Genomic DNA, 24,041 nt, shown 5'->3' on the forward strand with positions numbered 1-24,041 from the left:
GTATTGAGTGTTGTCTTTCCCTTCACCCAAAGCAGTTCTTATCTACTGATTGATGAATAAAAAACCCTCTCCCTCCCTCCCCGCTTCGTAACCACAAAAGTATGTGTTCTTCTCAGTTTTTACTATTTCTCAAGTTCTTATAATAGTGGTCTTATACAATATTTGTCCTTTTGCCTCTGACTCATTTCGCTCAGCATAATGCCTTCCAGATTCCTCCATGTTATGAAATGTTTCAGAGATTTGTCACTGTTCTTTATCGATGCGTAGTATTCCATTCTGTGAATATACCACAATTTATTTACCCATTCATCCATTGACGGACACCTTGGTTGCTTCCAGCTTTTTGCTATTGTAAACAGAGCTGCAATAAACTTGGGTGTGCATATATCTGTTTGTATGAAGGCTCTTGTATCTCTAGGGTATATTCCGAGGAGTGGGATTTCTGGGTTGTATGGTAGTTCTATTTCTAACTGTTTAAGATAACGCCAGATGGATTTCCAAAGTGGTTGTACCATTTTACATTCCCACCAGCAGTGTATGAGAGTTCCAATCTCTCCACAGCCTCTCCAACATTTATTATTTTGTGTTTTTTGGATTAATGCCAGTCTAGTTGGTGTGAGATGGAATCTCATCGTAGTTTTAATTTGCATTTCTCTAATGGCTAATGATCGGGAGCATTTTCTCATGTATCTGTTGGCTGCCTGAATATCTTCTTTAGTGAAATGTGTGTTCATATCCTTTGCCCACTTCTTGATTGGGTTGTTTGTGTTTTTGTGGTTGAGTTTTGACAGAATCATGTAGATTTTAGAGATCAGGCGCTGGTCTGAGATGTCATAGCTGAAAATTCTTTCCCAGTCCGTAGGTGGTCTTTTTACTCTTTTGGTGAAGTCTTTAGATGAGCATAGGTGTTTGATTTTTAGGAGCTCCCAGTTATCTGGTTTCTCTTCATCATTTTTGGTAATGTTTTGTATTCTGTTTATGCCCTGTATTAGGGCTCCTAGGGTTGTCCCTATTTTTTCTTCCATGATCTTTATGGTTTTAGTCTTTATGTTTAGGTCTTTGATCCACTTGGAGTTAGTTTTTGTGCATGGTGTGAGGTATGGGTCCTGTTTCATTTTTTTGCAAATGGATATCCAGTTATGCCAGCACCATTTGTTAAAAAAGACTATCTTTTCCCCAATTAACTGACACTGGTCCTTTGTCAAATATCAGCTGCTCATACGTGGATGGATTTATATCTGGATTCTCAATTCTGTTCCATTGGTCTATGTGCCTGTTGTTGTACCAGTACCAGGCTGTTTTGACTACTGTGGCTGTATAATCGGTTCTGAAATCAGGTAGAGTGAGGCCTCCCACTTTCTTCTTCTTTTTCAGTAATGCTTTGCTTATCCGAGGCTTCTTTCCCTTGCATATGAAATTGGTGATTTGTTTCTCTATTCCCTTAAAATATGACATTGGAATTTGGATCGGAAGTGCGTTATATGTATAGATGGCTTTTGGTAGAATAGACATTTTTACTATGTTAAGTCTTCCTATCCATGAGCAGGGTATGTTTTTCCACTTAATTATGTCCTTTTGAATTTCTTGTAGTAGAGCTTTGTAGTTTTCTTTGTATAGGTCTTTTACATCTTTGGTAAGATTTATTCCTAAGTATTTTATCTTCTTGGGGGATACTGTAAATGGTATTGATTTGGTTATTTCCTCTTCGGTGTTCTTTTTGTTGATGTAGAGGAATCCAAGTGATTTTTGTATGTTTATTTTATAACCTGAGACTCTGCCAAACTCTTCTATTAGTTTCAGTGGTTTTCTGGAGGATTCCTTAGGGTTTTCTGTGTATATGATCATGTCATCTGCACATAGTGATAGCTTTACTTCCTCCTTGCCAATCCGGATACCCTTTATTTCTTTGTCTAGCCTAATTGCCCTGGCTAGGACTTCAAGTACGATGTTGAATAAGAGCAGTGATAAAGGGCATCCTTGTCTGGTTCCCGTTCTCAAGGGAAATGCTTTCGGGTTCTCTCCATTTAGGGTGATATTGGCTGTTGGCTTTGCATAGATGCCCTTTATTATGTTGAGGAATTTTCCTTCAATTCCTATTTTGGTAAGAGTTTTTTTATCATAAATGGGTGTTGAACTTTGTCAAATGCCTTTTCTGCATCTATTGATAAGATCATATGGTTTTTATCTTTTGTTTTATTTATGTGATGGATTACATTAATGGTTTTTCTGATATTAAACCAGCCTTGCATACCTGATATAAATCCCACTTGATCAGGGTGAATTTTTTTTTGATGTGTTGTTGCATTCTATTGGCTAGAATTTTGTTGAGGATTTTTGCATCTATGTTCATGAGGGATATAGGTTTATAATTTTCTTTTTTTGTAATGTCTTTACCTGGTTTTGGTATCAGGGAGATGGTGGCTTCATAGAATGAGTTGGGTAGTATTCCGTCTTTTTCTATGCTTTGAAATACCTTCAGTAGTAGTAGTGTTAAGTCTTCTCTGAAGGTTTGGTAGAACTCTGCAGTGAAGCCATCCGGGCCAGGACTTTTTTTTGTTGGAAGTTTTTTGATTATCGTTTCAATCTCTTTTTTTGTTATGGGTCTATTTAGTTGTTCTACTTCTGAATGTGTTAGTTTAGGTAGGTAGTGTTTTTCCAAGAATTCATCCATTTCTTCTAGGTTTCAAATTTGTTAGAGTACAATTTTTCGTAGTAATCTGAAATGATTCTTTTAATTTCATTTGGTTCTGTTGTGATGTGGTCCTTCTCGTTTCTTATTCGGGTTATTTGTTTCCTTTCCTGTTTTTCTTTAGTCAGTCTGGCCAATGGTTTATCAATTTTGTTAATTTTTTTCAAAAAACCAGCTTTTGGCTTTGTTAATTCTTTCAATTGTTTTTCTGTTCTCTAATTCATTTAGTTCAGCTCTAATTTTTATTATTTGTTTTCTTCTGGTGCCTGATGGGTTCTTCTGTTGCTCACTTTCTATTTGTTCAAGTTGTCGGGACAGTTCTCTGATTTTGGCTCTTTCTCCTTTTTGTATGTGTGCATTTATCGATATAAATTGGCCTCTGAGCACTGCTTTTGCTGTGTCCCAGAGGTTTTGATAGGAAGTATTTTCATTCTCGTTGCATTCTATGAATTTCCTTATTCCCTCCTTGATGTCTTCTATAACCCAGTCTTTTTTCAGGAGGGTATTATTCATTTTCCAAGTATTTGATTTCTTTTCCCTAGTTTTTCTGTTATTGATTTCTAGTTTCATTGCCTTGTGGTCTGAGAAGATGCTTTGTAATATTTTGATGTTTTGGATTCTGCAAAGGTTTATTTTATGACCTAATATGTGGTCTATTCTAGAGAATGTTCCATGTGCACTAGAAAAAAAATTATATGTTGTAGCAGTTGGGTGGAGAGTTCTGTACAAGTCAATGAGGTCAAGTTGGTTGATTGTTGTAAGTAGGTCTTCCGTGTCTCTATTGAGCTTCTTACTGGATGTCCTGTCCTTGTCCGAAAGTGGTGTGTTGAAGTCTCCTACTATAATTGTGGAGGTGTCTATCTCACTTTTCAATTCTGTTAAAATTTGATTTACGTATCTTGCAGCCCTGTCATTGGGTGCATAAATATTTAATATGGTTATGTCTTCCTGATCAATTGTCCCTTTTATCATTATATAGTGTCCTTCTTTATCCTTTGTGGTGGATTTAAGTCTAAAGTCTATTTTGTCAGAAATTAATATTGCTACTCCTCTTCTTTTTTGCTTATTGTTTGCTTGATATATTTTTTTCCATCCTTTGAGTTTTAGTTTGTTTGTGTCTCTAAGTCTAAGGTGTGTCTCTTGTAGGCAGCATATAGGTGGATCGTGTTTCTTTATCCAGTCCGTGACTCTCTCTCTCTTTATTAGTGCATTTAGTCCATTTACATTCAGCGTAATTATAGATAAATAAGTTTTTAGTGCTGTCATTTTGATGCCTTTTCATGTGTGTTGTTGGCCATTTCATTTTTCCACTTACTTTTTTGTGCTGATACGTTTTTCTTAGTTAATTGTGAGATCCTCATTTTCATAATGTTTTACTTTATGTTAGTTGAGTCGTTACGTTTTTCTTGGCTTTTATCTTGAGTTATGGAGTTGATATTCCTTTTTGTGGTTACCTTATTATTTACCCCTATTTTTCTAAGTAAAAACTTAACTTGTATCATTCTATATCGCCTTGTTTCCCTCTCCATCTGGCAGTTCAATGCCTCCTGTATTTAGTCCCTCTTTTTGATTATTGTCATCTTTTACCTATTGACTTCCATGATTCCCTGTTATGTGTATTATTTTATTTATTTATTTTTTTTTTAGAATTAATCTTAATTTGTTTGTTTTTGTGCTTTCCCTATTTGAGTTGATATCAGGATGTTCTGTTTTGTGACCTTGTATTGTGCTGGTACCTGATATTATTGGTCATCAGGCCAAACAATCTCCTTTAGCATTTCTTGTAGCCTTGGTTTGGTTTTTGCAAATTCTCTAAACTTGTGTTTATCTGTAAAAATCTTAATTTCGCCTTTATATTTCAGAGAGAGTTTTGCTGGATATATGATCCTTGGTTGGCAGTTTTTCTCCTTCAGTGCTCTGTATATGCCGTCCCATTCCCTTCTTGCCTGCATGGTTTCTGCTGAGTAGTCTGAACTTATTCTTATTGATTCTCCCTTGAAGGAAACCTTTCTTTTCTCCCTGGCTGCTTTTAAAATTTTCTGTTTATCTTTGGTTTTGGCAAGTTTGATGATAACATGTCTTGGTGTTTTTCTTTTTGGATCAATCTTAAACGGGGTTCGATGAGCATCTTTGATAGATATCCTTTTGTCTTTCAGGATGTCAGGGAAGTTTTGTGTCAGGAGTTCTTCAGCTATTTTTTCTGTGTTTTCTGTTCCCCCTCCCTGTTCTGGGACTCCAATCACTCGCAAGTTATCCTTCTTGATAGAGCCCCACATGATTCTTAGGGTTTCTTCATTTTTTTTAATTCTTTTATCTGATTTTTTTTTCAGCTATGTTGGTGTTGATTCCCTCGTCCTCCAGATGTCCCAGTCTACATTCTAATTGCTCGAGTCTGCTCCTCTGACTTCCTATTGCATTGTCTAATTCTGTAATTTTATTGTTAATCTTTTGGATTTCTACATGCTGTCTCTCTATGGATTCTTGCAACTTATTAATTTTTCCACTATGTTCTTGAATAATCTTTTTGAGTTCTTCAACAGTTTTATCAGTGTGTTCCTTGGCTTTTTCTGCAGTTTGCCTTATTTCATTTGTGATGTCTTTAAGCATTCTGTAAATTGGTTTTTTATGTTCTGTATCTGATAATTCCAGGATTGTATCTTCATTTGGGAAAGATTTTGTTTCTTTTGTTTGAGGGGTTGGAGAAGCTGTCATGGTCTGCTTCTTTATGTGGTTTGATATGGACTGCTGTCTCTGAGCCATCACTGGGAAACTAGTTTTTCCAGAAAATCTGCTAAAAAAAAAATGCAGTCAGATCCCTATCAGAGTTCTCCCTCTGGCTCAGGCTATTTCGATGTTAATGGAGCCACCTGGGGAGGGTGGGGGAGGGATCAGAGAGCTAGGAGAGTAGCACCTCAGAATATAGCCAGAGTTGCTTGTCTTACTTGGAATGACTCTTATACCTGAGATTTCCGCAGGGCGTGTCGCCTATATGTACTGGCTGTGTGGAGATTGCCCCCGGGGGGTCTGGCCCGGTGGTGTCACGGTCAGATCCTCCGCTGTCAGCCCCATCCTCAAGGTTAAGGCTCCCCTACTGGGACGGTGCACTCCCGACTCCAAAATCAGTCGCTGCCTCCCGGGGACTCCCCATCCTGCCATCCGCGTCGTGCGCCGCCCCTGCAAACAGGGTGGGCTCCTCCCGCTGGGGTCAGCTCAGGAGAGCGGAGCAGCTCCCCGTGCCAGTGCCGCGACTGCGTGTCCCGGCTGGGACGCTGCTCTCCCTGCTCCAAGACCAGCCACTGCCTCCCGGGGACTTCTCCCACTGGCTGTGCCACCACGCCACCCACGCGAACCGGCTGGGACCTCCCCGGGGTCAATTCAGGGGGATGGAGCTGGACCCCGCGCTCACGTCCCGCCCGCGCCCGCCAAAATCCCGGCGGGATGGCTCCCCTGCTGGGATGCTGCTCTTCCCACTCCAAGACCAGTCACTACCTCCCGGGGACTTCTCCCACCGGCTGCGCAGCCACGCCACCCGCGCGAACCAGCTGGGCCCCCTCCCGGGATGAGTTCAGGGGCTAGGGCTGGGTCCCTTGTCTGTGCCGTGTGCCCCCCTCGGCTCAGCCCCAAATCGGGCTCCGAAGGTCACCTGACTGGTACGCTGGCTTCTGGCTCTGAAAACAATCGCTGTCTCCCTGTATTTGTTCGTTCTCCATCTCTAAATCTGTGTTTGTTGTTCAGAGTTCGTAGATTGTTATGTATGTGATGATTCACTTGTTTTTCCGAGTCTTTGTTGCGAGAGGGATCCGCGGTAGCATCCACCTAGTCCGCCATCTTCTAAAACTTCGAGGTTTTCTTTTTTAAATATCTTTTTTTCTTTTAATCACAACCATTTCATTAAAGAAAATTTGAGAATGTAGAAAAGAAAAAAAGGATAATCCCAACATAATTGCTGTCAATATTCCAAGGTGTTTCTTTCTGGTCTTTTATTTTGTATGTAAGATGATTCTGCTTCTTATATGGTTGAAATCAGTTGTATAAACTTTTTATCTCAGCTTCGTCACTTAATGTCTCCAGTATAATCTTCAATTTTCTCCTTTCCAAGAGCAATACTGTGACTCTCTTTTTCATAAACACTGCTACGTACTATTCCATCTACTAAGTATACCATAGTCTCATCCAAAATAAATATTTAGTCTATTCCCAATTTTTTACATAGTAAACTATATGTCTTAAGGCACTTGTGAATAACACTTTTTCAATATTTAAAATTATTTCCTTAACATAAATTTACAAAATCGAATCAAAGAGTGTGGATAATTTTAAGATTGTTAATAATATTATTTCATTTCCATAAACGTTGAACCATTCTCACTGGTGTATTCATGAAAAGCTATTTCATTGTGCCCTTGCTAGTAATGGCTATAATTGATTTCTAAGCATCTTTATAGTCACTGGGTGGTACAAATACTTAACATGCTTGGCTGCTAAACAAAAGGTTGGAGATTCAAGTGCACCCTAGGTGCCTCAGAAGAAAGACCTGGTGACCTGCTTCTGAAAAATCAGCCACTAAAAACGCTAAGGAGCACAGTTCTCCTCTGACACACACACGGAACTCTGTGAGTTAGAGCCAGCTTCACAACAGCTTGTTACTGGTAAACCTCTTCATAATGTGATAGGTAAACAGAGCATACATTTATAGAGCTTTTTTTTTTTTTTGACCTCCCACTCCATATTTTCCCAATGCTATTCACTTTAATTCACTTAATATAAGTGTGAAGTGAAACTTACAAAATCATCTATTCTGACCCTTTTATTTTACAAATTTGTAAATTAGAGGCCAGAAATGTAAAGTGCCTTGCCAGCTGGATGTGGTAGTTGTTTTATAATTTAAGGCATTAAGCTTCAGCTAGTTTGAAAAGGATAACAAGTAGTTCCAGTTCATAAATCTCAGTTGATGAGATCAGTTTGGTCAATTCAGTTATAGGTAAATCTTTTATTTAGAAGTTCCTGGCGATGCCAGAGGTTCCTGGAAAGGACCTGTTACCATGAAACAGGTTACTTTTCTTGGCTTCAACCAGCTGAGCATGATTATCACAGTGACACTGCTCAGATGTTCCCAACAGTCTCATTTTTACTTGCATCTCAGATAGCCTACCATTCCTATCTTCAGTCAGCCCTGCCTGGTTCTTTACTTGCTGTGTTTATTGGCTCTATGCATTAGTTTCAAAATGGCTTCTACTCTCCTTGACTGGTTTACCAGCACACTCTCGCTTAAGCCTCTGTCTGGCTTCAGCATATGATTCACAGTCATCTTTTCCATGCAGCACTATCACCCTTGGGCTACGTGAATAACATGATACACTGGACTCTCAGTTGTTTTTTTTACCTTACTTCCAAAATTCTTTTCCTCCTTCTCACTTACTTATTCTCATGATCATACTCATTACCCTCAAAAATTGCAATACCAGTTTAAATTTTCAGCAACCTGATCTGTGACGATTGCCCTCCTTGTCTTCTTTTGCCAGTGTCCTCTTTTAATAGTGACCTCCAGCCCATTTACCCCAGACCTTCATCACTTTCCATCAACCCCTTCCTAACTTCAATTCCCCCATTGGCCAGTTCAGATCATATAACCCATGGCTACAATCAATCCTTTGTAAATATCCTCAAGTTACTTGCCTCCCCCCTTTCCTACATCATCATCTAAAAGCCCAATCCTATATACACCCAACCGTCTTCATTCTCCATGCCTGTACCCAAATAGGTGAACACCATTGGACAAAATTACACATCCAATTAGCTTAATTTCACTCTAAATTTGTGGCCATAAGTGTCCAATGGCCAAACAACCATACAATCTTACTATGTTTCTCTAATAAACCCATATCACCACTCTTCCAAAGATTTCATACCTTATATCTTTTCTTGGCTCAGATGTATCTGATAATTTCACTTCATGTTACACTGTAAAAATAAAAGCCATCTAAAACCAAAACCACAAATCTATCTGCATCTGAAGTTACCCTCTTCTTCTTAGGTCCTTTTGTTAAAGGCTAATCAGTGTTATCAAACATGCTCCCTTCTCAGCTTCACAAGGCCTTACCGCCTACAGTTACTTCATCTTTCTCCTAGACCAGCAATCTCTTCCAGTCATTTCAAACCCTTCCAAGAACATGTAAACATGTGGTTGTATTTTAAAAACAAAAACAACCCAAAGCAAAAAAAAAAAAAAAAACCCAAACACTTTCTCTAGGAACACATCCTCCTTAGCTACTGTTCCAATTTTCTTACTCTTTTCCCAATACATGTCTCTGGAGGATATGCCATGGTGAAACCTATACTTCCTTACTTCTTAGAATTTAACCCCTTCCAATCTATGTTTTGTCTCCATTGTTTCACAGATTTTGCTCTTATCAAACTCACCAATGACCACCATGTTGCCAAATCCAATGAATATTTGGTCTAATTAATGGTTCTCATAATGTGGTCCAAAAATCTGTGGAGTACCCAAAATCTTTTCATGGATTTCTGTCAGGTAAAGGCTGATATTATCAGAGGTGATATTAATAAATGTAATTTTAAATACATTGTGATGGAATGTGACTATGTTTGAACAATATGCATAACTTAATGAACTAATATTTTTCAAGTGACTGAGGCATGATGTTACAAAATCATGCATGGATAAACTATCCACTCAAAGTGTGAGATAGACCATTGGATTTTAACATAACAGAGTAATGAAAATTCACCAACATGGTTTCAGATTCTATATTACAATTAATTTTTAAGAAATTGCCACTTACTGGGTTCTGATATAATATGAAAGAATATCCACAATTATCTTAAATGGCTACTAAAATATTATTCTCTTTCCAACTATATTTTTTACAAGGCCAAATTTTCTTCATATGTCTCAACCAAAACATCGAAGCACAACGAATCAAATGCAGAAGCAGATATAGGAATCCATCTGTCTTCTATTAAGCCAGACACTGAAGAGATTTGCAAAAATGCAAAACAATGTCACTCTTCTCCCTAATTCACTGATCTTTGGGGGGAATAATATTTTCCACAAAATTATGTTTTTTATGTTAATCTGAAATGGTTTCATTTTTGCTATTTTTAAATTAATAATTACTTTAAATAATTCTCAGCTTTAATTTCTAATACGGTAAATATTGATAGATATAACCGACATAAAGAAAAGCCCCTTGAGATTCACAATAATTTTTAGAAATGTAAAGGGTTCCTAAGACCAAAACACTTAGGAGTCTGTCCCGGGTCTAACTCACCTCCCCAGCAGTAACTGACACTATTAGCCATTCCCTCCTTATTGAAACATTCTCCTCTCTTTGCTCATTTTTTTTCTTAAATACTTCTCTTTTTTTTTTTTTTAAATACTTAACTGGCTTCACCTCCCCCCCCCCCTTTTTTTATATTGGATCCTCTCTTTGTTTACCCATTCTCTAAATTGTAGTGTTACTTAGAGCTCTATTCTTGGTCCTCTGTCCTCCTTTTTCTATATTTCCCTGCCTACAACGTGTTTTTTACCACCACGGCCTTAAATTCCATCTCTATATGGGTGATTCTTAAATTTTCATCTCCATTGTATTCTTCTCTGACTTCTCTTCTGATCTCAGAACTTTATACAAAACCACACATGATATTTCTGGTTGAGTGTCTCTAAACTACCATGTTCAAAATTGAATACTTGATCCCATTTCCCCAAACCAATCCTCCTCTGATCTTCCATTATGTAAAACTAAGGCCAAAGAGCTGAGGTCATTCTTGAGATTTTTTATTTTGCCCCTTTGCCCTCCACATCCAATCTAATAGCAAGGGAATTGTTTCTTTCTTCAAAATATAACACAGAGCTGTCCACTTCTTCCTATTTTCACTGCAACTAACTTAACCCAAGTCACCATCTTTTCTGACATGGACACTGCAGTAGTCTCCTTTCTGGTCTCTAAATTTTGCCACTTGCCTCACCTAATTCATTCTCCAAAATATCATCTGAAAAGATAAATTATAACTCACACCCGTGTTTGGAATTAAACACTAATTTCTTGACATGGCCTACAAGGCCCTTAGCTATTTGATCTTAACTATCGCGCTTGGCTCAACGTATTGCACAATTCTTTATTCATTAAGCTCCTACTTGCTCTCCATCTCTCAGTTTCTCAAATGTTCCAATGTCTTCCCTGCCTCAGGGCCCTTGTCCATGTTATTCCCTCTGCCTAGAACCATTCTCTTGCCACCACTCCCCAAATACACACTCATACACACACTGTTCTAAAGGCTGGCACCTCCCCATCTCTAAATCTCAGCTGAATTCTCACCACCTTGAAAAGACCTACCCTGCCAAACATATATAAAACAAGGACTCTTTGCTATTCTCTATCACAGCAGCCTTTTTGTTCGTTTGGTGAATTTCAAAGCTGTAGCTTGCTTTTGTTTACTTCTAATCTGTTATATATTTCTTTCATGACATCGTAAGCTCTCTGAGGGCAGAAATCTTGTCTGTTTTGTGAAGTGCTGTTTCCATAGGGCTTCATATGGTGTCTGGCATGTAATTCACTCAGGCTACTTAATGATCTCAGTCATCAATGGGCAATGCCTTGGGAAGCTCCTGTGGTGGCTTCTACTGTGTCAACTTAGTTAAGCTGGACTGATATTTCCTGGGATTCCATTCCCTGTATAGTTATACATTTGGGTTGACTACAGGAGAAATGTGAGATTTTGGGGGTGGAAGTGAGGCACCCTCCATTATTTTCTGAAATCTGTGGAGCACACAGGGCACTAATGCAACTCACATACAATGTCATGATCGAGGGCTCACCTTATTAACATGGACCAGCTCCTCCAGCTCCTAGCAGATCTTGTCAGCTTCTCTGAGTCCTGAATATCTGGCAAAGGGTGCTCACTTTTCTTGGTGGTCACCTCCATTATTGAGATCCTAGGTAGTGAGGAATAGATGTAGGGGAAAGTTTGTGCTTACCATCTTCATGGCTTCGGCTTGTCCTTACCTTCCCCAACCTCATGTCAACTTTCTTACCTAATCATCTACTCTATAGACTTACAGCTCTTTCAGGCCACATCAGATGCAGAGACAATAGCCTTCCATAGAATTCTTCACCAGCTCACACAATTGCATAATGTTTAAACTTTGTGATAAATTCCTTTCTCCATAGCCCTCATAGAGTCTCTGCTTCTTTGATCCAACCCTAGTGATACTTCTCTCTAACAACAACGAAAATCTCATACGCCCTGCTTGGTCTGGCCTACTATTCCCAATAACCTGAAGCAAGTCAAAAATCGTACAGAGAGAGAAAAAAAAAAAAGACTCAAAAAATCTCTAAGATTTTTTCTAAGGGTTTTGCCTAATCCCAGAATAGAAAGAATCAAAGAAGATTCCAAAATTCAAGTGTAAAGGGGAAACTATAACCAAAACCCAAAGCATTTTGAAGTATTTCTCAACGAGCTGGCAATCAAAGGATGTTTGTTTACTTTTTTCTTTTTTTGCTAAAATTCTAAATTGGCATATGTGTGTAAGTGCAGCAGTAATGGGAGCCATGAAAGAAGTCAGTAAAAGATCACAAATTTGTATTATTTTACTAACTTTCTCAAATACTAATCTCGGAATTTCCAAAAGAAATACAAATCTGATATATAATCACATAGCCTTGAAAACCTTGGACCCAAGCTTTGGAATGACCATCACACACACCCTCATAAAAGATTTTATGCTAGAATTTTCAATTTGGTGGTCAACCGAAAGACATAAGCAATCCTGCAAGCTTTTGTTAGTCAGCCTAGGAAAGAGTTGTTCTCCAAGTTCAAATTTTCTGCCAACTACTGACAACTGCACCAATTATTTTCCTTCCATATTCAATCAGTTTATGTGTATAAGCCAGAGTCTCACTGATGGAGCTATAAATTTGCAGGTTGTAAAGATTTAATGGAGAGACCAGGCTAGTGACAGCTCTATTTGTGGTGCAGACACCTCACAGAGTTGATGAAGCTCTAGGGCTCAGCGTCATGTTCAATTCTTTTACATCTTATCTATCAGCTTCTCCGAGCTACTCACTGTGAGTTCAAGGAAGATTTAATAACAGTATCCCAGGAATAAGATCAAGTTTAACATTTTCCTGATATTATATCAGCTTTTGTTTTACTTTAATTATAATAACAATACTAAATGGGACTTTATAGCACTTTGTTACTAAGAGGCATATATAGGGTTTCAGGTATTCTTACTTATTTTCATCTCCTCAGTGACCAATAGGGAGAGAATATCTTTCTGTTTTGTAAATGAACACTCTGAAATCAAAAAGATTAAGTGGCTTGGCTTAAATCCCATGGAAGTGGTAGAGACTGGCCTGAAATTCTCCTTCCTTAGTAGTAATACATTATCATTATTATTATCATCAGCACTAGCATTTACAAAGTGTTTGACAGTTTACAAAGCCTTTCCACGTCTGCTGTCACACAGCTACCAGTGACAGCTGAATAATATGCATTTTACTCTGTGTGGTTTGTCTCTATAGCCAAGACTGAAAAGAAAGAGTGGGCTGGCATAAACTTGTCTTGAAGGTTTTAACATATGTCAAATATCTCCATATTATACTGCAGGACAGGAAAATGCCTAATTTCTAGAGTACTGGAGTTTTATATGAAGTTGAAGTTTTAACAGTCAGACAAACCTGGTGGAGTAGTGGTTAAGAGCTTGGCTGATAACGAAAAGGTCAGCGGTTCAAACTCTATGGGGAAGTTCTACTCATCCTATACGGTTGCTGTGAGTCGGAATTGACAACAAGGGGTTTGTCTTTTTTTTTTTTTTTTTTGGTTTAAGTATCTGTGGTAGGAGACTTGCTGGGAGCAGTGTGCCTCCAGGCACTTCATGCAGCTGGGTTTGCTGACCCAGGGAGCTAGAGCTGAGTGTCTTCAAGCTGAGGCTTAATGGTGGAGAAGAGGGCCTTGGGGCACTTACCCACTTACCAGCAGAGCTAAAAGAGCTTTGTAACACTGCTGGAGCAGGGCAGAGGTCGAGGGGCCAGAAAGAGGCCTGTCTGCAGACATGGCTGAAAAGAGGCTGTCCTGATAGAAGAACTGTGTCTTGAGTATTCTTGAACCTGAGTTGTAACCTGTTACTTCTCTAATAAACCCCATAACTGTGAATGTGATCTGTGAGTTCTGTGTGACCACTGCAATGAATTATCAAACTTGGCAGAGAAGTAGAGAGTGCCATGGAAGGGAGAGTTGGTGTCTGAATTGGTAAAGATGGGAGAGAGAGAAGGCATGTCTGACTTCCACCTCGTAGGAATCAGCCTTGGCTTGTTGATCTTGATCGTGTTTCTCCCTTGTAAAGTCACAGGAAGTCAGATGCTGCCCCCATGCCATTTTTACAACTATCCAGAGGAGCCCAATGTAATCACAATGGTCCTTATAAGAGGGAGACAGAAGTGTCAGAGTGAAAGAGAAGTTGTGACAACAAAGCAGAGTCAGTGAAAGAGTTGTGACGATGCTACATTGCTGATTTTAAAGATGTAGGAGGGGCCATGAACTAAAAAGCTGGCAAAGGCAAAAAAAAAAAAAAAAAAAAAAGGGGGGTTCTCCCTTAGAGTCTCCAAAAGGAACCAGCCTTGATGAAGTCTTGCTAACACCTTAGCCCAGTGAGACCAGTTTTGGAATTCTGACTTCCAGAATTGTAAGATGATAAATTTGGGTTGTTTTAAGCCATAAATTTGTGATATTTTGTCACAGCAGTAAAAGTAAACTGATAGAAGATTGCTCTGCAAACCCGGAATTCTGGTGACCAAGTTATAGAAGGAGCCCTGGTAAGACAATGGTTAAGTGCTTGGCTACTAATGAAAAGGTCAGTGGTTAGAGCTCACTAGCCCCTCTGTGGGAGAAAAGACCCCTGGCTGTCTGTTCCCATAAAGATTAAAGTCTAGGAAATGCTATGGCTATGGGCAATTCTATTCCGTCATGTACGGTCACTATAAGTTGAAATTGACTTGACAACACACAACGACAACAATTGTTATAGAGAAAACCCACTTTTTGGCCACCAGCATCCATAAGTAAACTAGGGATGGTCTGCCCCTAATAACAGCTTCTGAGTTTGTCATATCTCAAGAGGCAAGGTCTGCATGCAGTCTATTCCAGTTTGAGAACAATAATGAAAAACTGTGCTAGAACATGTCATCTGCCTTTTTAGGATTCAAATATGCCTTATTCTTCAGAAATTGTGACACTGTGATGTGTTCTGGTTTCTGCAGCGTGAGGCGGACCAGTGCAGACTCAATGACCCAACATGGATTTGGAATTGTCAAGCAAACGGCATTGTGTTTACAGGACTTTTCTCAACATGTGTCTTTTAAGCTGTGTAATGTTCTTCAGTGTGCATGTGTGTGTCTAAACTGAGTAAAATAATTTTACTGGCAGTATCTGCGTGTGATTCAACAGAATTTCTCCTAAGAAATAATTCTGTATCCTACAGTACTGACAAGAGATCTGAAAAAAAGATAAATATACAAGTGAACATTGGGAACAATTAGAAAATACTGATAGTCCAACCATGAGGAATCAGTTAAATAAGTTCTGTTATAAGCATACAATAGAAAAATGTGCAGCTGCTAAAAATTATAGAAGATTATTTATTATCATGGAAAAATATTCATGATCTATTGTAAGGTGAAAAATCACATATATTATGGAAATTTTTATAATATTTATTGTATATATGAGTAGAACAAAGACTGAGAAAATCTGCTCCAAAATGTAGCATGGTCATTTTTAGTCGGTGGAATTGCAGGAGATTATGTATTATTTCTTTTTGCTTTCCCCTGTTTCTTAAGCATGCTATATTTCCTACTTTTACCATTAGAAAAAACAGTGTTATATAAAAAATAAAAATTCTTAATACCAACCTGGAAAAACCAATGCAATCTTCCCCAGCAGCACGTTGTGAGGGAGCTTCTGTGTCACTGTCCTCAGCTTTTCTTAAGTGACAACCAGCACTGATGCAGGTTCTGTGGCATCAAGGGCAGAATCTTCTCAACCAGACTTATCAAGCCTTCAGCTTAGGTCTGCTTTTCTATACTGCTGTGTAATCAGAGATGGTAACTCAGGCTCAGTCAGTGACTCCTCTATTACCATGGACAGAGTCTAGTCAGTTTATCCCACAGTAACTTGAACAATAATAGCAATAGCAACAATAATAATAACAGCGGTGATAACAGTGTTTTTTATTGAGCACCTACTATTGGTCAGGTACTAGGCCTTTTATTTATATTGGCCTAATCCTCACAAGAACTCTACAAGCTAAAAATATTACCTTATCCTAACGTATAATGGAGCTAAAATTCAGAGTCTTAAGGAGCTTGCCAGGATGTGATATACTGGATATTGGCCTTAACCTCAAACTCTCTGACTTTACATCTTTTACCACTATATTATTAAAATGTGTGTGTGTGTGTGCATGTGTAGTTACATTCACTGAGCACTTACAATTTGCTAAGTACTATGCATATGTTCTCTCATAACAACCAAATGAAGTGAGTTGTATCATCCCTACTTTGCAAATGTGGAAATAGTAAGTCTAAGAGGTTAACACACAGCCAGCAAATAATAGAGCTGGATTTGTACCCAAGTTTGCTGATTCTGTTGCTTACTCTTAAGCCACTGTAATATCCTGTCCCTTAGAGCATACTTTCCCCTTCCTCGATCACAGGTGATATTTACCTATAGGCTTCTGGCCTCCATTTGCCTATTGTGTTGTTGTTGTTGTTAGGTGCCGCCGACTTGGTTCCAACTCATAGAGACTCTATGTATCACAGAACAAAACACTACCTGGTCCTGTGCCATGCTCACAATCATTGTTATGCTTGAGCCCATATTTGCAGGCACTGTGTCAATCCATCTTGTTAAGGGTCTTCCTCTTCTTCGCTGACCTTCTTCTTTACCAAGCATGATGTCCTTCTCCAGGGACTGATCCCTCCTGACAACATGTGCAAAGTATATAAGATGTGGACTCAGCATCCTTGCTACTTCTTCCAGAACAGATTTTTTCATTCTTTTGGCAGTTCATGGTATACTCAGTATTCTTCGCCAACACTAAAATTCAAAGGCATCAATTCTTCTTAGCTCTTCCTTATTCATTTTCCAGCTTTTGCATGCATATGTTGCCATTGAAAATACCATGGCTTGGGTCAGGTGCACCATAGTCTTCAAGGTGACATCTTTGCTTTTCAACACTTTAAAGAAGTCCTTTTCAGCAGATTTGCCCGATGCAATGCATCTTCTGATTTTTTGACTGTTGCTTCCATGGGTGTTGATTTTGGAACCAAGTAAAATGAAATCCTTGACAACTTCTTTTTCCATTTATCATGATGTTGCTTATTGGTCCAGTTGTAAGGATTTTTTTTTTTTTCTCTCTTGAGGTATAATCCATACTGAAGGCTGTGGTCTTTGATCTTCATCAGTAAGTGCTTCAAGTTCTCTGTTTCCTAAGCATTGCCTATTACCTGCCGTTTAAACTCTGGACTACGTGTGCCTAGGAGGAAGAATTCAACTCCTGACTCACAGTAAATCTCTGTGTGGCCTATCTCCTGGTGGCTGCCCTCCTGTGTTTGAACTTCCTCAAACTTCTACCTGCTGAGTATTTCTCCTCCCTTGACTGGCTTCTCCAGAATAAACCTCCCTTGGTGGGCCTGTGGTGGCCACCAGATGCCAGTCCCACTTACTCTTTGGGGTATAATTTCTGGTCTTTGAATGCAGTTCCTGTCTGGGCTTTCCTGACTGGCCAGACTTCTGGCCCTGTTCCCTCCCAAAGAGCTCTGCCTCTCAGTTGCTGCCTATACTTGATGCTGGGGTGACATGATAGAAAAGAAGCTTAATAAATTTTGCTATTTAAATACGGTCATGGTGTCCTCTGGAAGAAACACCTAAGTAAGTGAAGAGCCACATATACAGCACTTCACTTAAAAGTTAGCCACTAGAATTTTTAAACTATGATCCAGACAAAGAATCATCTTGGATGACACAGTGATACTATATCATACAAGCATATTATGCTGAAATATCAATGCCACTGATGTTGATGAATGACCCGACACAGCACAATGGCAAATTGCTATTTGAATGTCAAAATTTCACGTTCCAAGGCAGAAACTATTATCTCTCTAACTAGTCTGAATGATCCCAGAGCCACATATCAGACTCTTGAATAAGCCATCATTTCACTGCTTCAAGCTCACAAAGAGCCCCAAGGTTGCTCTTGCCTCACAGAGCATGAAATATTTCACTGATTATCGCTCTGTGACAGATTTAACATTTTTAATGTAACTTCTAAAACACAAGATGAATCTTCTACGTTTAAATTCCCTAATAGAATCAGAGAATCCTGGCCCTGCAGGGCTCTTGAGAGGCCATCCAATCCATCCTTCTGTCTGCAGGCAGGCCCTCACTCTCACCCTCTCCAGCATCTGAAAATCTCCCTGATTTTAGAAGATCTTTCAGCCAGGGTGGTTTTACAGACTCTCTTCCATGCCCATAAAATGCTCACAGCCTTCACTGTCAGGGATTTTTTTTGTTTTTTTGTCTTTAATCTAAAGCTCTAGGCTGCCTCTGCAGCGTATTGTTATGAAATTACATATAGTCTTTCATTGCATGGGTTTGAGCATTTCTTCTTCTCTCTTCATTTTACACAACAGTAGTCTTCACCTTTTACTGTAATTATGTGTCTTCTAAAAAAAAAAAAAAAAACTTTTTTTTTTTTTTTTAGTAGATTGTTAACCCTGGAGTTGGGGGATGGGGTCTTTTCCCATGGGTAGCTCAAGTTAGAGAAAGGTCCTAAAACTACTATATGTAGCTTTCCTGTTTACACTTAGTATAGAACTTTACATCTTGATTAAAATTCCTTGTTTAGTTTTCTGACACAGGTCCGGCCCTTTTGGCTCTCAAACACTGTTTTTCCCATTCAGACCTAAAGGAAGAAGGGAAGGAAATAGAAATACATGTCCTCATATTAACCAATCCCATGTTTTTTAAAAGATCTTAAAGAAAACTTTCTGTTTATATACTACATAACAGATAAATACGAAGCACTCATCTATCACGTGCTCTGACAGGCACATGTAACCTGGGCCTCCAGTCCAGCAGTTGCAATAAGTTATTGATTAAAATGGAGCTAAACACTGTGGGAGATAGAGTTTAAAGGGACGAATGAGCAATTGAAAAATGGAGAAATAAAGGAAACATTCAAAAACGAAATCCACAGAGAAAGAAGATTTCAATAGCACAATTATCAGATTGGCAGTTGACTTACTCCTTGAAGCTGGAAGCAAGCATAGCATTCAACAAGGAGTGGTGAAAGAACCCAATTTTTTTAAACTATTTAAAAAGCTATTGTTTGACTTTTTTTTTTTTTTTTGACTTAAAATTGGACGTTCTGGTTTTAAAATCAAATGGATTTATGCAGTTGAATTTACAAGTTACAGTTACAGGAAACCCTGGTGGCGTAATGTTTAAGTGCTACGGCTGCTAACCAAAGGGCTGGCAGTTCAAATCCTCCAGGTGCTCCTTGGAAACTCTATGGGTCAGTTCTACTCTGTCCTATAGGGTCGCTATGAGTTGGAATTGACTCGACGGCACTGCGTTTGGCTTTTAGTTTTTTTGTATATAGTTAGAGGAAAATGGCAAGTTTTATATTTAGTGCCACTTCTTTTGGGATGCCATGCTATTAATATACTTCTACTTATGTATAATAGTTTGCACTTGTTCTTCCAAAAAATGATTGAAATAACTTAAAAACATTCCTTTGCAAAATGGCTAAGTTAAAGTTTAATTAAAAAAAAAAAAATCTAGAAATCCATGTAGAGAAAGGATTGTGTACGGGACAAAAAATGAAATAATTGTTGCCATTGGGAACTAAATTTAACTTTCTTGGAAGTCAAAACAGAAAGCCATAGGTTTAGAGTTTGTCAGTAATGGATAACTTAAGGAGAGCATAAGGAACATTTTAGAAACAAATATATTCCCAGTGTTAAATTATAAGAGGGATCTATAAGGAGATCACTTATTTTAACAAATGAGTAAAAAGTAAAGAGTATGTTTTCAACAACAGTTCTAAAGCAGCTATAGAAATATGATTCACCTGGTCATTTCCTAGATCGACTCTTGATTAAAAACAACAAAATCCATTGTACTTAAAAACCTTCATTAAGGACTAAGCTAACTTAGAATAAGTATTTTGTCATGGTCTAACTTGGTACAAGGGTAAAACTTAGAGAACCTAGAAAATGACAGCTATATTTTTCTGATGAAGCTGGCTGTCTCAGCCTCAGCACCACTGATATTTCGAGCCTGATGTTCTTTGTTGTTGGGCTGTCCTGTACACTGTAGGGAGTTTAGCAGCGTTCCTGACTTCTACCTATTAGATGCCAGTAGCAGTCCCTTGTCTCCTGTTTTGACATCCAAAATGTCTCCAAACATTGTCAAGTGTCCCTCGGGGGTGGGGTTAGGGGTAAAGTCATTGTTGCTTGATAGCCACTGCTCTATTGCTATCTCTCTGAAGTATCTCTTATATTAAACACACTTTTGAAAAGAGCCGAGTAGTGCATAATTGAAGATCTAGCTGTCTACTGAGTGTCTAAAGGGCAGATATTCTGTGCTATTGATTAAAAGAGATTCATATGGTTTAGACCCCAGACAATCAGACCACAGAGTTGGCATTCTGTTATAAAAATTAAGGGGGCTAGTTTATTCTTGTCAGCCCCTGCTTGAGGCCTGATCTTTGTATCCTTCCTCACTGCACAGTAAAGTTCTTTATCCTTCCTGTGTTGGTGTAGTCCTACCTCAGTTTCAGCCTCTTCTAAAACTTACCTTGAGGTCCAGTCATAATAAATGGGCTCCTGAGTTTTTTTGTTTTGTTTTGTTTTCTTGAAGAATCTTTGCTTAGTATTCCAAAGCTTAGCACAGCAAAATATTTATCTACTCCACTGAATATATTGACCTGTTGAATAGGATTATGTATTATTTTCCATTTGAGTACTGGAAGATAGCTGTCAAAAGCAATTTTTAGGAGATGCTGAGCTCTTGTTTCTGACTACAATAAGCCAACAGATTGATCTGCTTCCAAATTCTCTCCTGATTCTTTTCTTCTGCTTAGAAACAAACTCAATTTTCTACTATATGAGAAAAAAAAAAAAAATAAATCTTACCCCAATATCTCCCTCAATTTATTTATTTATTTTTTTTTCCTCCTTTCATTTACTAAAACCTTCTTGAAAGAGTAGTCTACTTTACTGTGCCTACTTCTGAATCCCATTTATTATCCAACCCATTTTGTCTTTCATTCCTTCCAGCTCCATGATACTACCCCACCAATGTCTCCAGTGATCACCTGACTAAAAACTACGCTAGTCAGTTTTCAGACTATATTCTATTCATCCTCTGATGCTATTAATTTACTATTAATTTCCTGCCATATTTGAAACATTCTCATTTTTGGTTTCTAAAAAATCATTTTATTCTCTTTTTCCTACTTCTTTTTATATTCATTTTTGGTCTTCATTAATTCCTACCCTTCTGCATACATCTAAAATGTTGTCCATCAGTTTCCACCCAGGGTTCCTTTGACCTTCTTCATCAACATAAGAATTCTGGGTTATTTCATATACTTTACCTTACCAACACCAAATTCATCCCTATGCCCACCTCTAAAACCAACTAACAATCAAACCACAAAGCAAAGAAAGGATGGAAAAAAAAAAAAACCTGTTCCTTCTCCTCATTTCTGCATTCTCAGTATGAGTTAATGTTATTACCTTTGCCAAAAGTAGGAAAGTTTAAGGTTTTTATTTTTGTTTTTGTTATTCCACCTCCCTCAAACATCACACTCAATCTACCAAATCCTGTCTCAAAATTCCTGTTTTGTTTTCCTTTCCATTTGCACTACTTTGACACAGATCTCACCATCTCTTACCTCGATTATGGTATTGTTACATGCCACTCAATCATCACATGATTTGTCTGATGTTTCAGATGGTCGTATGATAGATATGTATATTGATTTTCTGTATATCATCATTCTTAGACTTCTTGTTGCCTGGTCCCAAACTTGCTACCATGTTACATAGGGTTCTTACAATCAGCTTGCAACATATGTCTTCCATCTCATACTCATACACCCTGCTCACATTCTATTTCCTCTATTTGAAATGTCCTTGCTTTTCATCCTTAAAAAAAAAAGTCTTATTAAAGAATTCAAATATCAACTGTTCTATAAAGCTTCCCCTCTCTTACAAAGACCTGTCTAGACCTCCTCTACACTTCTAGCACACTCTGACCATGCCTCTTTTATCACCTTATATTGTAAAGATTGTCATTTTGTTTTATTGGTTGGTTTCTCCCAAAAGAATATGAGGTCCTTGAAGTTAATTTTTTATTTTTCTGCTTGATACAGTGTCTGACAATATTAATTCTTCAGTAAATATTTGTTGAATAAATACATAAATAATGTCATCGTTATAAAGTAAACTAATTTCCTCCCAATTTTCTATGACAGAAGAAGGGCATGAATCCAATTTATCTAAACTATAACCAAGTTATTGCGACATGTGTTTAAAGCATAGCAAACTGGAACAAAGTCATTTTTACTCTTTTTGAAATTTAAGACCTTTTCTACCCATACAGATTCTATCAATAATGGAGGACAGGGGTTGAAATAAATTTGTAATTTATTTTATGACAACATCATAAGGTTTGAAACATAGATCCTTCCTTTCTGTGGGATCAGCAGTACATAGCAGATCAATAAATGCAGGAAAATTCTTAACTTGTTCTCAGAAAAATAAAATAGTTAACAATGTTCAACAGGAAAATTGATATACTTTAAACATTCTTATTCCTCCTGAAAAATATGGGATTGAGAGATCCAGTGTTGTGAACTGATAGAGTTTTAAAATGTCTTCACAAATAATGGGTAAATAATTTTTGGTAAAAGATGTTCTTTTTTCAAATGCAATGAACTCTCATTTGAAGCCATCCTTCACAGACAGACGCTTTGTGTTTTTTATCTTGAAAAGTCAAGAGGAATCAAGATACGTGGAATATAGGAGGGACCTGATGAATGTTTATTGAATCCAAAATGAAAGAAAGAAGAGTGAAAGCAATTATTCCTGATACATAAATAAATACGTAACCTTCAAATTTGGGTGTCAGTATTTTTGGTCCCCAAAGATCCTTTCAGGTAGCCCTTCTCACTTTAAAACGTTTCTTTTTCAGTAATTTAATCAACAAATACTGAGTCCTTCTAAATTTAGGTTCTCATGCTCAGTTTTTTCTAATGAGTAGCCCTGGTAGCACAGTCATTTAGAGCTCAGCTGCTAACTAAAAGGTTTGCGGTGTGAACACACCAGCCGTTCTGTGGGATAAAGATGTGGCGGTCTGCTTCTATAAAGACTTACAGCCTTGGAAATCCTACGGGGCAGTTCTACTCTGTCCTATAGGGTGGCTATGAGTGAGAATCAATTGCAACAGGTTTCTTTTGTTTTGGTTTTGGTGCTCAATTTTAGGAAAGCAAAAAATAAACAAGTCATAATCTTCACCTTCAAAAAAGCTCACAGAAACTAGTAAGGGAAAGAAAAGAAAGTTAATGCCTATGATACAGAACATTTCTTCACATGTTTCTAGAGAACACTAGCCCGCTGAGACGCTACTTCCAAGAAAGCAGCCCTTGGCCTAAAAATTAAAGTTGGAAACACCCGTACTCTAGTACCCTCATAGAGACTCACAATGACAATAGCAAATTGAAGTCTCTGAAACTATGTGCAGCAAGGAAACATGATTAGCCTCCAAAATTTCGGGTTTATTGGATGAAAATTCATCTTTGCATACCTATTGCCGTTGAGTCTGTTTTGACTCATTGTAATCTTATAGGACAAAGTAGAATTGCAGCATAGAGTTTCCAAGGCTTCAGTCTTTACGGAAGCAAACTGCCACATCTTTCTCCCAGCTGGTAGATTTCAAACTCCGAATCTTTCAGTTAGCAGCCTAGTGCTTTAGCTACTGCTCCAGCAGGGCTCCATTGTCTTTGTGTAGCCCTTCACAGAGCACACTTTGGAAAGTAGTCAAATAGCATACAAAAGTGCTATAAGGCAGGATTTTTCATAAAAGCAGAAAGCAGGAGTAACACAGAGGAAAGGCCTCTAACTCAGCCTGGTGTAGGTGGAGATAGATGTCGTGGAGGTGGACAGGACACTCCATAAAGGAAGAACTTCTGTAGGAAATTCCAGGTTTATACATGCGATAAGAAAAGCCAGCACTTATTAAGATTTAGGAAATAACT

Source organism: Loxodonta africana, chromosome 1 (assembly GCF_030014295.1).
Source record: "Loxodonta africana isolate mLoxAfr1 chromosome 1, mLoxAfr1.hap2, whole genome shotgun sequence".
Classification (NCBI taxonomy): Eukaryota; Metazoa; Chordata; class Mammalia; order Proboscidea; family Elephantidae; genus Loxodonta; species Loxodonta africana.